The following is a 15,154-nucleotide window of genomic DNA, read 5'->3' on the forward strand; positions in this document are numbered from 1 at the left end:
CTGTAGGCTGGGTTGTGAAAGAATTGTAGATGGATAGATAGATAGATATAAAGTATGACAAGATATATTTATGTTTTATACATGAAACAAATGCCTAAATGAAATAATAAACAGATTAAACTAAGTTTCTCTTGCTTGGTGCATGCTTTTTTTTACCCAAATAATTAAACTACAGCAGGTGCCAGTTATTGTCATTCAAATGATACAGTCTACTAAGCATGTTTATAACAAAAATCAAACAGCTGCTTACAAACAGATGTGACTGGTAATGTACAAGAAAGTACAAAAGAACAATGTTTGTATCTCTTGGTTCAGCATCAAATAGTATAGGATTTGATTCTGTTGGCATATATTTTTTTATGTTTAGCTTTCTGTAGAGAGGTTATGATATGTATACCTTTACATGTATGTAATAGATATATATATATATATATATAAATTTATGAAGATTTAAAGACTTTACACCTGATTGATTTTTTTCACTGACATTTTGTTTGAGTCACTGTTTTTTTATACTCTTTATATCTGATCATTGTTGCAGCTCGGCACATTTAGTTATTCATTTTTCACGTATACACACTCACAGTGGGTGTACATTCCAGTGCCTTGTAGCTGTTAGCTTGCTTATTGGCGCAGTTCATTTTCTATATTTATTATTAGTATAGGATGCTATTACTACTACTAGTAGTATCATTAATTATAATGATAATTATATGATAGCAATGTATATTAAAATTATTTTTTTTAACAATAGCCTTGTACACAAAATATTTTATTCTATATGTGCTATAAAATAATAATAATCATCATCATCATCATGTACATTAAAATTATAAGCCCTATTTTAACAATAACCTTGTTATTTTTTTATAAATGCATTATAGCAACAAATATTTTTGTTGACAGATGATTAGCTATGTCTTCAAAATATTTGTGCATCAAAACAAATATGTTTGAAAATGGTTTTGCACTAGAAAATTTCACATTAGTCAAACATAAAGTGCATTTTTTATTTCCATTTGAAGATACTGAAAATTTCCCTAGAGTTTAAAGGAAAAAGTCAGATAACAAAGTCAGATAACAATGATAATAAACCTACAAAAGAATTTTATAAGAAATCCATCTTTTACAGAAGATTATCTTTATTATTTCTTTAAGTGCAACTTAATTTCATTCTCAACTTGGTCAACCACCCATTGCAGATTAAATTGCTATACTGTTCACCTTTTTTTGCTTCTTTTTAACTTTCTTCTTATTTTTCCCTTAAAAATTATGTTCAATTTAAAGCAAAACTGAAATCAAATTTTATCAACATGTTTCATCAATCTATTTATCTTTTTTCTTTTCTTTTTCGTTTCTTGTTTGTAGTTATTAGAGATTGGAAAGGCGTTTTCTATGTTGTGCTCATGCAATTAATCTCTCTCCTTTGCAAATCCTTAAGCCTTTAACTATGCATTTCCTATTGACCAGAATTCACATACTCCAGATAGCCTATCGAGATGAATGTATGAATTTCTACAACCTGTAAGTAAATAGTGTCAGAACATAACAGACTAATAGTGATGAAATCCTAATGTAAAAAAGCAACAGAAATATGAGAAACATATGCAGATTATTAAAATAGTAATATTCTTTACTATAAAACAATTCTATAAAGATGGAAAAAGTAAACTTGTAAACACATGGCTTTCTCATTTTAACCACTTGAAGACCAGGGTGTTATTTAAACCCTCTTCCTGTCCAGGCCATTTTTCAGTATTCAGCGCTGCAGTACCTTGACATTTATTCAGTCATGCAACGCCGTACTGAAATTAATTTTATACAATTTTTGGGGACACATAGAGCTTTCTTTTGGTGGTATTTAATCACCACTGGGGTTTTTATTTTTTACTATATAAAGAAAAAAAAATATAGAAAATATTGAAAAAAAGTTTTTCCCTTTTATTACACAATTTTTTGTCAAATTATAAAATATAGGGTCACGTTGGGTAAATAGATGCCAAACATGTGAAGCCCAACATTTTGAAAGAAAACTACCATCCCCAAAATTGGCCAAGCAATGCTTTAAAAGCGACCAAAAAATAGATCAAGGCAATCAGTGATAACTCCAGTGTTTGTTCTGCATAGGGAAGGATCGGTAAATATTACACATATTTACTGATCCTCCGCTCTCAATTCTGAACCACTCAGCCATCCTGAAACTGACAGCATCTCTGCTCTCTCCTCCTCGCTAGGGATCCTGAATGTCAGTGATCTCTCCTCCACCCCCCGCCAGCTTCAGCAGGCTGTTTCTTCTCGGATACCCACTGCCTTTGCCCATACAGATGAGGGAAAACAGCGGGGATCTGAAGGGAAACATATCAGGGCATGGATCGGCTCCAGGCGTGGAGGAGAGAGCAGGAGAGGCATAGTAGCTGTGGCAGCCGGCAGCGGCTGTGCTGGTGGGGGTGGTGGAATTTTCTATTTTAAGCTATTCATTTACAGAGGGCCATCAGAGGAACCCTTCTGTTAAAAGTTCATGGTCACTAAAGTGACCATGAGCTTATAGCAAAAGGGTGAAAACCACTTACTTATGGCATACTGAGCTGGCCAGCTGGAAGCAGTTATGTGCCCCTGAATGCCTTACGTCAGTGGCAATGAAAGGTTTAGATTTCCTGTGTTTATGACAAATTTGACTCTCTGAGGTCAATGTAGTTTTTCAGCTATTATGAAAGTTCTGTAGGCTTGAAATACTTACTACCTTTAGCTTAGACACCCCTTATAAGACAAAAACTTTTCCAGTTGCAGCACTATTTAGTTAAAAAAATGTGTGCATGTGCCACCATCTTCGATCTTACCATTATACACAATTAAAGCAAATCAAACTTAAAGTGTAGAAGAAGTAAATCAATAATTCTACCACTATATATACTATACATGTTTTCAGCCGGTCTTGAACAACATTAATGTGCTGCAATACTGTAATCCGCCTATCCCTATAGGAGCTTTAAACAAATTAATTAAATTTTTAGAAATCGTATTTGGGAAAAAAACCTCAAGGATCCGTTTGGAATACTTGCAGTAGCCTAAAGATTAAGCAAGCCTTGCAGTTCCGAATCCATGCCTGTACTTTTTAGCAGCATAGCTTCACCATCTGGCTGGTTGGGATTCGGCTGAATCCCTGATTCTGTCATATATAATATTGGCGACTATAATTAGGGATGTGAGCCCCTTCCGGGCACTGGAAACGTCGGTATATACAATGGAGATGTGCTGGTTTACCCACTTTGACATTGCTAAAGAAAGTGTGGAAGGTGACTAAGAGAATGCTTGATATTACTGGCTATACTAAATATACATCCTTGTGGTCAAATGATCAGTTACCAGAATAAGCCGAACTGTAGGGTTTTTTTTAATTGAAGGGGGTGGGAATAGTTACTTTGTTGCAGTTATACTCTGAAGGAGTTTTGAAATCATTTGATCCATTATGTTCTGCATATCTGCTAGTTCGCCAAATTATTTTCCAATACTTACAGTTAAGACATGCTTTAGCTACATCAAATCCTACTGCATTCGTACAGATAATTTCTACTCCTATAATAGACTATGTAGTTTAATCTACACTGCCACTGTCAGAATAAAAAAATTAAAAAACAGGGAATCGGCCGATATCAGGCAACTGCCTGCTGTTTAGCTTCAGTTACTGGTGCAGCTAGATGAAAACAGAATATCAGTACCTGATATCGGCCTGAAAGGTGGCAAATAATCTGTATTGTTACTGAAAAATCCATATCGGTCGATTCCCTAATACAGAGGATCAAATTGCTACTAACACCAAATCAATTCACCCTATATCATAATTGTGGTACCTGCTAGATAGTGATTAGACAGTAATCCAGGGTGTTAGCCACATGGTGTATTTTTTGGGGGGAGTAATCATCTACATTAGAAATATTGAATTATGAAAGCATTCGACAAGACAAACTGGGGCTTCTCTAGAGCTGTCCTTGTCCTATTTGACAATTGTCTTAACTGAAATTAGTGTATTGCAACTTAAGCCAATAAACAAATCACTTATGACAATAATTGCACTTGTCTGGTAAAACAATACAAATATTGTTATCTATTTTCTTATATTTCTACATGCTGAGTAAAACTGCTTGCTTGTAAAGCCTAATAGGAAAACAACAGTGGGAGAAATGTCTGGCTGGGAGACTTCCAGCAAAGACACTGTGCAGATTAAACTACACAGCAAAGATCTTGAGGAATCAGTGGCAGTTAACTATAAAGCATGGGAAGTTTGTTGGCAAAAGGTGGAGCAATTAAGGTATAGCTGTACTTTAAGTATAATTTTAATTTAACAGACATCATGGGGTTTTCTGAAAAGTGTTGATGTAGTGCAAATTGAATTCATGTGTTTTTACTAAGCCTCGTGCAGATTTGCTGACAAGGAATAAGCTCACAGGAGGAGAGAGATGAGCTTATTAGTATGCTGCTACTCCTTCACTGTCCATTCACAGACTGTCATAAAGAAGGTGTCAGCAATGAATTCCTTAACTGTACCTGAGAAAGTGGTGCTATTCTCATGGCTGTGGTATGTGCAGACCTGTCTGCCAGTTTAGTTTAGCCTCTCTGTTTTTGAGCATCACCCATAACACTTTACTCCTTTTCCGGTGTGTTTGCATTAAAACAAACAAATCAATGTTACACACTACCACTGACCTACTTTTTTTCACAATGGTCCACTGGCAATGCCAGTAGTTTTACAATGTGGTCAGAATATTTAGTTTTGTAAGCTGTGGTGCTGACTTGGTCTACTGTTTTGTCTGTTATGTTTCTTTTTTTAACTGCTCCAGAACGGTTTTAGTTTTTATATTATAGGATGGTCACAGATTACCTCTGTAATGCTCAATACATAAACGGTGAACCCCATGGGTTATTGGGTCAGCAAACTGGACCAGTGGCTGAACTGGCCCAGTTTGTCAAAATAGTGGTCTCCAACCCACCTTTCAGCCTTTGGAAAAACTTTAAATGCCATAATACCTAATTAACAGGATTGTGGGACTAGTATTAATCTGTGAATCCATTTATGGTCCACTTTGTGCACATTGCCAGTGGAGGAAAGTTTTAAAGACTTGCTCATCCCTAGTGAGCATCCCTATAACAGACAACAAGACATTAATCTGGTTTTATTCAGTAAGGCACTTTTATTGATACTGCAAGCCTTTATTGCATATGTGTGAGAATTGGATGTTTTACAGCGTTTCTATGACTACATTTCTTATAGCAAATACAAAAAAGTCAGAAGAAGAATTGTAAGAAAATGTTCTAGATTTTATCAGTAAAATAAAATCTGTAATGGACAACTTTCATAACTAGTCATTTAAGCTACGAAGTTGAATGAAGTATAAGCCTTAATCAATGTTTGAGATTTCAGTGCAATACATTTCTACATGACGGTGTTTTTATTATAGCCTAGTTAGGTGTGCACTGTCTAGTCAAATCATATCCATTAAAGTTTATTGTGTAAAGCAATGTAAGGTATGACTTTGTTATGATAAATCAATTCTAACAGTGACAACCAATCTAAATAGACTGTTAATGCTAAGTGACAACCACTGCATCTAGATGATATATGTTAACACTTGTAATAATTCTTTTATTTAGCCACTCTTAACTTACTTCTCTCATTTCATATTAATAATATACAGTTATCAATATTCCACAAGAACAAGCAGAAAAGACTGGCAATGTTGAAGCTGAGGTAGATTTTACTCAGACCATTCTTGTTTTAAAGTACAGAAATAGTAGTTGCAAAACATGTGAATCAACTTTATTGCTGAATACAGAAAAGCACACATTTGCATAGCTGCATATTAATGCAACTGGTCCATTTATCAAATCTTTTCACAGGTTACACTTTAGTGTTCATTAAGAAATAGCCACAGAAGCACACAACTGTACTTTTAAAGGAGATATTATTTATTGGCTGTGCTTAAAAATATACAACACAAATAAATAAACAACCAGCTCTTTGCTCTAAACACACACATGCACAATTCAAATAAACAAATACAAATTCAAATAGAAGGAGAAATTTAGTAAGGAAAACATCATCAGATGCAGGCGTCAATACACAGTCATTAGGATTGCAATTTGTATGTGTGTTTGTGGACACTCGCCCTGTAACATTGTCAGATTACTGCAATTAGAGGAATAAAAACCTTTCATTTTGCTGAAATTTTAGTAAAAATTTAAAAATTTCAGTGAAATTTGCCAGTTTGGTGAAATGCATTAAAGTCAAAAGAAAAAAATATTTTTTAAACATGCATTATTTTCTTTCTTTCTAGCTCATGCATCTAAATTTTGAGGAAAACTAGTTGTGTGTGAATGAAGCCTAATAAGACAGCAATAGCTATAACAACTGGAGATACATAATAATTTAATAATCTGTGCCACCAGCAGAATAAATGTATATGTTGAAATCCTGCTGCACTGCTTTCCGCAAATCCCCAAACCAGTGTAAGTGCTCGAAAAGACTGCAGATGGCAAAAGCAAAACTTGTCAGGCATGTCAGCAGCACACCGTAGTAGAGTGAAGAAGAACGTCTATTTATTGACGCATATTGTCATCACATGAATGCAACGTTTCGGGGACAAGCAGGGTCCCTTTCATCAGGCTTAGTATGGTCAGCAGAATCATCACACTTGACACACTATACCACTTTTTAGTTTTTTACTTTTTTTCTGTTACTGTCCTTAAACAAGGACCTAGTACTGTCAGGGGCATAACTAGAAATCAAAGGACTCCATTGTAAAAAAAAAAGAAGTGGTTGAAAAAAAACATTTGTTTTAAAAAAAAAAGCTTAACCAAAATATTGTTACAAATCATGACTGTGACCCCAGTGGGTATTGTTATGAGGGATGTTTCATGATCAGACATAATAAATAATAATAAATGTTTCCTAACATAATGTTAAAAAAAACTTTTTTTTCCCCAAATTTTCTGTAATTTTTCCTAATTATAGTAAAAAATAAAAACCCCAGTGGTGATTAAATACCACCGAAATAAAGCTCTATCTGTCCCCAAAAAATGGTATAAAATTCATTTCAGTACAGCGTTGCATGACGGAATAAACGTCAGTCAAAGTACCGCAGCGCTGAATACTGAAAAATGGCCTGGCCAGGAAGGGGGTCTAAACACCTGGTCTTGAAGTGGTTAAACTTCCAGCCTTTTTCTTTCACATGTTATGTTTTGTATAAAATTGTCTGACCGAGAGGGGTGTAGACTGGGGCATGAACCATCGAGAACCTAAACCCCCCGAGAAATATGTCCCCCAAGATGGGTATCCTAATGAAGTTTCTACATCTGGCTCAAAAGCAACATTAAGTTCCCTGCTAGAATTATACATCCACATGCAAATTATTCTAATTTGGATAGAATGTGGGCCAAAAATTCCACCTGTCCCGCATTCGGAGCATATATATTCGCCAGAGTGCAGGGCTTGGAGCCCAATGAACCCTTCAAAAATAGATATCTACACATGGGTCTACCACCATCTCAGTCAATGTGAAGGAAACACCTTTGTGTAATTCAATGGGCAGCCCCTTAGACTAATTAGAATCATAAAGGATATAATACCACGTTGCAAAGTACCTAGAATGTAATCTCGTATGAGCCAGGTGCATTTCGTGTATAAATACCATATCCGCCGAAAGGGTCTCCAACTCTCGCATCAATTGATGATGTTTGCCCCGGAGTATTAAGACCCCTAACATTATAAGATAGTAACTTAATGGTCCCCATAGATGTACTCAAAGGGATATATTACGCATCTGATAGTGTAGGTGGAATCAGATACCACTGGAGCTGAACTGGTCACTGAAATGCAATCTATGGCACAGGGGCCGGATGGGTTCATGTTAACATATTAAAAGGCTTTTCGTGATGTTCTCCTTCCTTTTCTTACTACATATATGAATTCTGTCTCTACAGAAGGTTGTTATTCATTCAGAGACCTCTCAAGCATATATTTCTGTTATTCCTAAAACAGGCAATGATCCGACAGTGTGTACGAGTTATAGACAAATTTCCCTACTAAATATAGACTTGAAATATAAGCTAAGGTGTTAGCACAGCGAATGTTACCATTGCTCCCTAAATGGATTCATCCTGGAGAGGGAAGCTGGGGACAATGCTCAACGAACTTTATCGTTAATTGATTATGTGCGGCATCACTCCCAGCCCACTCTGTTGTTGCCTACGGATGCTGAAAAAGTGTTTGATAGAGTGGACTTGGAGTACCTTATGCTTACCCTGCAACATGTTGGGTTGGGCCCTCGAATGCACCATTGGATAGTGGCTCTTTATGAAACAACTATTGCTCAGATGAGAGTGAATGGCATCTTGAGTGAGCCCTTTGTTAGGCACAATGGCACCAGACAAGGATGCCCTCTTTCTCCCCTTCTGTTTGCAATTCCTCTAGAACTGTATTTAGCCACTGTTCAGAATTCTTCTGATATTCATTGTATTGTAGTGGCTGGGGTTAAACATAAACTGGCAGCCTATGCTGACAATATTTTATTTTACGTCCAAAATCCACAAATCTTTACCCAATCTGTTAAGGGCTTTTACTATTTTTGGTGATGTCCTAATTTTAAGATAAATCTTTAGTCTGAAATTTTGGATATCAATGTACCGGTAGCTGAGAGTCAGGCGCAATCTCAATTGTTCAATGCCAACTATATGCCTCTATTAAATGTAATCAAAGGGGACTTACTGCAATGGCACTTCCTTTATCTTTCATGGCTAAGGAGGATTAATGTGGTTAAAATTAATGTTTTACCGAGATTGCTCTTTTTGTTTCAAATGATACCATTGGGAATACCCTTATTATTGTGTTGGTACTTGCCCAGGCCCTGGACTGGACTTAGTCTAACCGGTCTGAGAAATGGGTTGTGTTACAGTTTGCATTAAGTGAATTAAATTTGACTGATATTATTTGGCTTCCAAAATGACATAGGCACCTCTCAATATTTCTGCACTCTCTGTTTTGACTTTATGTATTTGTGATATTATTCTGCAGAAAATTAATTTTGTACATAATACTCTGCTACTCATGCTCCTAGGTCACTCCTTTTTTTGCCTGGAAGGTGGGATCGCCATTTTCACACCTGGCATAGCGATAAACACTTTTTGTTTGCATCATATCTTGAATGGGACTACAATTAAGCCTTTGAGAAAGGCTACTACTATAGTGGCAGCAGATCATTGGAGTTACAGTATATACGATTATGTAATTGTGTCATTATCTCACCCTTTATGAACTGTTGCAGATCTGTGTCCTTTAGAATCTCTATTCAAATCTTTCTCCCCACCTTCTAAGAGAATCTCACAATGGTATAAAATATTAATACAGACAGATGATTTTCCAAAATATCTGTGGAAATGGGAGGAAGATTTTAATACTGATCTCTCTGATGAGCAATAATTTACTATTCTGCATCGTGTGCATGTTTCATCTCTGGCCAATGCAACTGAGGAAATTAATTATAAATTGATTACACGCTGGCACCGGACGCCAGTTAAATAGCACGCAATTCATGACTCTTATTCTGCTTCAGGTTGTGGAATATATTGCACAGATTCATGGTTGAAGTAAAGTTTGATCCCTGGACAAATATATTTCACTATACAAATTAATCCACAGGTTGTTCTAAAAAGTCTATAACTCCACATTTTACTCCATGCTGTGAAAGCACTGATTTCTGTATATTGGTGCAAACTGACACCTCCACCGCTATATCAGTGGTTTAGTAAGATAAATTGCACTTGTTTAATGGAAAAATTGATTCTCTGAGATAACAATAAAACTCAGTTACATGGGGGCGTGGCCAACCATGGTGGTGTGAAGACGTGCAGCCGCGAGCTCTGCTACACCGGGGCTCCCTAAAACTGACTTTTCAGCACAGCGAACGGATTTTTGACCCCCTATGCCATGGGGGGGCGGGGGATCCGGCTCCGCGCTGGGACCCGGTTGTGGATCTGAGGGGGGGAGGTGGGACATGGAACTCCAGCTGGCTCCTGTGGGAGGGGAGGGGTTGATGAAGCTTACCAGGAGCTGCCCTCAAGAAGACCTGATCTGTTGCTGAGTATTAATGTGATTTCGGCTGTTTAACACAACATTTTTTTTTTTTTGGCACTCCTACTTCTTTTTGTGTCTGCGTGGCGCATGGGGGGGGGACGGGGTCGCTCCTACCTTTGGGGCGGGACTGTCCCCCTCCGGGGTGCCCTACTAGGCTGCTCGGAGTGGACCTCCTCTGCCCTCGTGTAGGGGGGCCGGGTGGGCCCATACTGAAATATGTATTTGAAGTTTTACTTTTATAGACTTGCATGCTTCAAACACTTTTTACAGTTTTACATTATATTTCTCTGTATTTAGTTGAACAGGGGCAATCCTGTTGTTGTCTAGGTGTCGTCAGACTGGGGGCCCCGGTAGGCATCTACCTACCCCTTTGTTTGACCACATCCCCCACATAGGTGACACATCTCTTTGCTGGAGACGGTGTACTCTAGCTTTGCTAGACGGTTTATCTTATAGGTAGCGGGTTTTATCCGCCCTTTTCAGTTTAAATTTGTGTTGATTTATCTCTTCCTGGTCATCTTGTCCTTGACACTCTTACTTATCTCCCTTTTTCCTTCTCTCTGCACCCTTACCCACTGAAACCTACACCACCTCGACCTCCCTGGTTCTGATACAACCTGCTACTTATATCTCTGTCCCCTCCCCCTCTTCCCGCCTGCCCCCTGCCATGGCCTTGACATCGCCAGCGTTTGAGGAGCTGAGGCTCTGCACATACAATGCCAGAGGTCTCAACATCCCCTCAAAGCGGGGTCAGATAATGTACCACATGCATAAGAACAAAATTAACGTTGTTATGCTTCAGGAGACGCATTTCCAAACTGACCAGGTCCCCTCCTGTGCCAACAGGTATTTCTCCACTTGGTACCATAGTACCAATGCCAACCACAAATCTAGGAGATTCTCCATTGCCCTCCCCAAATCTCTCCCAGCGACGGTGGTGGACCACCGGACGGATCCCTTTGGTAGATACCTTATCTTGAAAGTCTCGCTCTGGGGTAGGATCTTCACCCTCATCCGCAGAGTTATCTTGGCACTCCACGAAGGAGTCTCGTCGGTTGACGCTCGCTCTGATTCCGGCCCGGGGACCTGGATGGTAGAGGGACAACTTAGTTCCTACATCTCCTCTTTAGGAGGCCCTGATAGCTTTGAGAGAGAGGAGACGGCCTTTGACTTCCTTCTACTGGCCTCTACGCCCCCGAAGCACACCATCTCTCTTCTCTACTCTATTCTCTCCCTCGCTGCCTCCACTGAGTTACCTACATACACGCAGGCCTGGGAACGGGAACTGGACACATCTATAGCGCCAGCTGACTGGGAGAAGTCCTTTGTCCTCACCCACTCCCTTTCCATTGCTAGCCGAGCTCATGAAATTTTTTTAAAAATACTCACCCGGTGGTATAGATGCCCCGCGGTCCTCCATCGCTACTACCCATTGGTGTCTGCAACCTGTTGGCGCTGTGACGCCTCTCCTGGTCACATGACCCATATATGGTGGAGCTGCCCCAGGATCCGGGGGTTTTGGCAGGGGGTGCTGCGTGTATACCTCAGGGTGACAGGAACCACAATTGCTGATGACCCCAAGATTCTGCTGCTGTCAATGATCCCGGGCTCGCTTAAGTCGGCAAAGAGGGGACTCTTACGCCATTTCCTCACAGCAGCCAGGGCGGTTATACCACGCCACTGGCGTACTCCGGTGGTCCCCACCCTTGCGGAATGGGTAGTGGAGCTGGATCGTATTGCAGATCTGGAAGATCTAATGTCCGGAGAGAACGAAACTGGGGACCGGTATGTCCGCACCTGGTCAGTTTGGATTGATTTTAGAAACTCAAATGGTTTTCAGGCAGCCCTCTCGCCCTGAACCACCTGCAAAGTGACATAGACGCAAGGCGGGAGGGGGGTAAGGAGAGACAATCCCCCCCCCATCCTCTGACTCTCTCTACTTTTCCCTGACCCTCATGCTGTTTTTCTTCTTCTGTCCCACATGTGTCCATTCTAGCAGCTAGCGATGCACAGCATCTATATGTGTATAACAGCAACTTGCGAAACACAGCGAGCCCGTTTGGGAGGGACACCACCCGAACATATTTGTGCTGCGTACGGTCACTGCTCCAAGTGGCAAGTAGAGACAGATCCCCGATGGGGCTGTACCAACACAGCTGATCTTGGCAGTATATTAGGCAATAGACGCCGATCGATGTTGGGCTTCAAATTGTACAATGAAACAATGTTGTGTGCCCTGATGATGTTGCTCTCAGGCTTGCCTGAAGATTCAAGCTATTCTGTATGTTTATTTGTCTCCTTTATATTTTCCTTGTTATGGTGAAATGTCTGTTTGCCATTAGGTTTTGTATTGTATTGAAATCTTTAATAAAATCAGATTGGACTAAAAACGGATTGGGACCTGCAGAGGTAACATTTACTGTATTATGAATATGGTGAATGTTACTGAGACCTGAATTTCATATTTAATGAGTATAATGAGTAACATAGTTTTTCGATGGACTATAGCAAATAAGCCTCAGGCTAGTAAGTGCACAGGCAAATCCAGCCTTTAAATGGTCTTTGTGCTCCCACAGCATCCAGTTCCCCTTCCCATTTTGTACTAGTTAATACAGTCCCTAGCTAGACACACTCTGGCCCCTTATGCTGTTCCTTATAGTTCCACATTGTCTTCTTACACTTCAAAAGACTTGAAAAACTTCCTCTGTACTGTACTTATTGTAAGTAAAGCTATGTTGAATCCAAAAAAAAAAAAACTCAGTTACATGCGAAAATTTTGTCTCGTTGGTCTGATTTTAAAGAATCTCGATCATATTTAGAAGTTATGTCTTCAGACCCAGTTGTTGGTGTAGATGTGTAAAAGTGTGCTAAACATTTTATAGTTGAAGAGACTTAAATGGGACCCCATCTCTCTATTTTTCTTTTTTTTCTCCCCTTTTTTTTTTTTCTTTCATTTTCTTTTTATATTTGTTTGTTATATGTACAGTATCTATATATAGACATGGCAAGGGTTTCTAACCCACATGTAGTAATATGATTTTGTATTGTTTGCAACATGTTATACAGGAGCAAAAATTAATCCTTGTGATCATATTATATATTCTTGGCCCAGCCCTCTATATGACAACATTATTTTCATGTGTTATGCAAATAAATATGTTAAGATATGATTCACTATGTATGCATTCACACCTACAAGTATTTAGTTATGAGGATTAATGAACAAGATTTTTGAGCTCACCACAACAGAAAATGTATTGGAATATAATGACAAGACTTAAATACAAAGAACAAACAATCTATTTAACCACCAAATACAAAGAAAAACATTTAAAATGCAAAAAAATATTAGCAAAAAACACAGACCATGGTGTTAATATATATAATCTACCAATCAAAAGTTGTAGAACACTCCCCTTTTTCCAGTTTTTATTGAAATGCTTGCAGTTAAAATCCATTGAATAACTTGAAATGGTACAAAGGTAAAAGGTAAACTGCCAGAGGGAATAAAGGAGGTTTAGGTTAACAAAAATGGAAACAAAATTTACATTTCAGAGTTATACAAAAAGGCCTTTTTCATGGAAGGAGTAATGGGTTAACAACTCACAGTTGTTCTGCAGCGAATGTAGGTAAATTAAGCCTTGAAAGTTTATGCTCAAAATTCCTACAGGTGTCCCAACTTTTGTTGATTACTCACAAGCCCTCTGTCTGTATAAAGGCAATGTTGGAACAGACTGTGTTACTACACACTCTTAAGCAATATTTGGGCAGTATTGTTCTGCAGAAAGTAGTATATTGCTTTCAAAATGGCAAGAAAAGGGCAATTGACAAAAGAGGACAGACAGTCCATTATAACCCTTAAAAGTGTAGGTCTTTCCTTTAGATAAATTGCCAAGAAAGCCAAGGTGTCAGTGAGTACAGATTCCACACCATCAAAAGGCACTTGTAAACTGGAGGAAACTCTGACAGGAAGAGGTCTGGCAGACCCAAAGCCACAACAGAATCAGACAAGTTTTCGAGAGTCAACAGCTTGTGTGACCCATGTCTCACAGGACAACAGCTTCAAGCACAGCTTAATGCTGACCAAAGTAAGCAAGTCTCAGTTTCAACTGTAAAGAGAAGACTTCAAGCTGCAGGTTTGACAGGTCGAGTGGCAGTAAGAAAGCCATTGCTAAGATGACAAAACAAGAAAAAGAGGTTTGCCCGGGCCATTAAGCACCATCAGTGGACTACTGAAGACTGGAAGAAGGTTATATTAACAAATTAATCAAAATTTGGGCTCTGTGGTTCATCACACAGGGTTTTTATATGCCGTTGAGTAGGCACACAGATTATTCCTCTGTGTGTGACATCAAATGTCAAACATGGAGGAGAAAGCATGATGGTCTGGGGCTCTTTTGCAGGATCCAGAGTAGGTGACTTGCGCAGAGTGAGTGGCACACTGAACCAAAACTAATACCACAGCATTTTGCAATGCCATGCATTACCCTCTGATGTACACCTACTTGGTCAGGGGTTCATCATACAGCAAGATAGTGACCCAAAACAAACCCCCAGGCTGTGTTAGAACTACCTTAGGAGAAAAGAACAAGGCGGTAGGCTTCAAATCATGGAATGGCCAGCGTAGTCTGCAAAATTAAGCCCCATTGAGCTGGTTTGGGATGAACTGGACAGAAGAGTGACAGCAAAGCAACCTACAAATGCAACATATTTGTGGGAACTTCTGCAATATTGTTGGAAAGAACTTTCCAAACAATATTTAACTTCCATAGTACAAAGAATGCCACAAGTGTGTTCGGCTGTTGTATCTGCAAACGGTAGATACTTTGATGAGTCAAACATTTAGATTACATTTTGTTAAAGAAAACTATTTTGTGATTTCTTTTGGATGTCCAGTTGTTTATTTGTTCTATGCTTTATTTCCAGAGTACATTGAGACAATAAACTGCGTAAATTTCAGTGTTTTAAAACTTATTAGTAGTGTGTGTGTGGGTGTGTGTGTGTGTGTGCGTGTGTGTGTATATGTATATG

General features: G+C 38.8%; 1 long non-coding RNA gene across 1 annotated transcript in view; it reads right to left on the reverse strand.

Annotated features, from left to right (window-relative positions):
• Positions 1-1,511: 1,511 nt before the first annotated feature.
• Positions 1,512-15,154, reverse strand: part of LOC108801734 — a 13,964-nt gene continuing 321 nt past the window's right edge. The window contains exons 2-3 of the long non-coding RNA XR_001942166.1: positions 2,754-2,757; positions 1,512-1,522 (exon numbers count right to left, since the gene is read on the reverse strand). This is a non-coding gene — a long non-coding RNA (uncharacterized LOC108801734). The remainder of the gene's footprint in view (positions 1,523-2,753; positions 2,758-15,154) is intronic.

The sequence above is a fragment of the Nanorana parkeri genome, unplaced genomic scaffold (genome assembly GCF_000935625.1).
Source record: "Nanorana parkeri isolate BGI_ZX_2015 unplaced genomic scaffold, ASM93562v1 scaffold2468, whole genome shotgun sequence".
NCBI classification, from domain to species: domain Eukaryota; kingdom Metazoa; phylum Chordata; class Amphibia; order Anura; family Dicroglossidae; genus Nanorana; species Nanorana parkeri.